Source organism: Antechinus flavipes, chromosome 3 (assembly GCF_016432865.1).
Source record: "Antechinus flavipes isolate AdamAnt ecotype Samford, QLD, Australia chromosome 3, AdamAnt_v2, whole genome shotgun sequence".
In the NCBI taxonomy this organism is placed as follows: Eukaryota; Metazoa; Chordata; class Mammalia; order Dasyuromorphia; family Dasyuridae; genus Antechinus; species Antechinus flavipes.
In genome coordinates this window covers 429732824-429734179 of record NC_067400.1, presented here as the reverse complement: position 1 = coordinate 429734179, position 1356 = coordinate 429732824, and positions in this window count along the sequence as shown.

Genomic DNA, 1356 nt, shown 5'->3' with positions numbered 1-1356 from the left:
ATGAAGGATCTCACTTGAATTCTTTTTTTGGGTTATTAATACAATTATTATAAATTCAACATGGAATCTTCAGTATTTTCTGAACAGAAACTAATGACATCATGTAATGCTGGAGTCAATGTTTTTCCACCTAATAAACAAGGCAAAGTAGACAATTGAAAATACAAAGAAAAAAACAGAAACTGAACCACCTTTATGCAACAAAGTATATCGTTCCTTGAGCATTTCTGACAAATTGGAAGCAAGATCTGGTCACTTGAGACGGGTTTGATTTGCTTTCCAAATTTCAGTAACACCACTGAGACTCTAGCTTGAACTCTTGTTGTGTCCTGCTATCTCTCATTAATTTTTTATCATTAATTTAGTCAATCTCTGACAGCTTTTGTGAGTCCGAAGGTTTATTCGTGGACTTCTGTGGTCACCCTAAAAGCAGCTATTTGAACATATCCGCCTATAGATATTTCGAAGTATAAAATGCTTATGCAGCATTTTTCAGGTACAATGTAAACTAAATTCCTAGTTCTCAGAGTCCGTGTCTCTAAAATGTGGTAGATAGGGATGGAATCAAAGAATCTGCTTAAATAAACACCATATTCAGTGCTTGATTTTTATTTCCAAGCAGAACATCACAAAGAAGTGAATTCCATAAAATTCTGGTACAGAAAACACACCAGAGGAGATAACAAATGGGGAAAAGGTTAAACCGTATTTCCTTTCCTTGTAAATATTTGAAAGCAGCTAATTTTATACGTTCGGAATAGTTGCCCCTACATCCACAATAAAAACATGCCTGTATTTTATGTGAATTCCTCAGAGTTAAACATACAGGCTGTGCTCATGGCCTGAGGGGCCAGGAATTCCAGCACATTGAGGCTGCTAGTCATTTCGCCTTCAGCCCCGGGTTTAAGAGCAGGAAGTGTTGAGGTACCAAAAAGGGAACAAGAAGCAAAAAGGGCTTCAGTAACAGAATACCGCCCACTCTTCCCTCTCAGCCCCCCAAGTGCACACCACAAAAAAGGACCCCTTAAAGAATGAATACATGTATTTATCTTCCAGCTTATCCCTTTTTAGCAAGAATCTAAATGAAAGCCAGTATTTTCCTTGAACTCTAATTTAAGGTTAAGTAGAGAGGAAAGTTTGGGGGTATTATTTTTCCCCCTGCACCAGAATGAATGTTGCCGTGTGTCCAGATAAAATTTTAAACTCAAAATGAGCTGATCATTGCCCCCAGAGCCACTGTTCTATTTTGGTGCCCCCACCCCTCCCCTGCCTGGCGGGCACACGTACATACCCCACCCAGCATCTTTCCTATGTAAATGACTGCAGATTGAAAAACTCATCAATAGGTGCTCTACT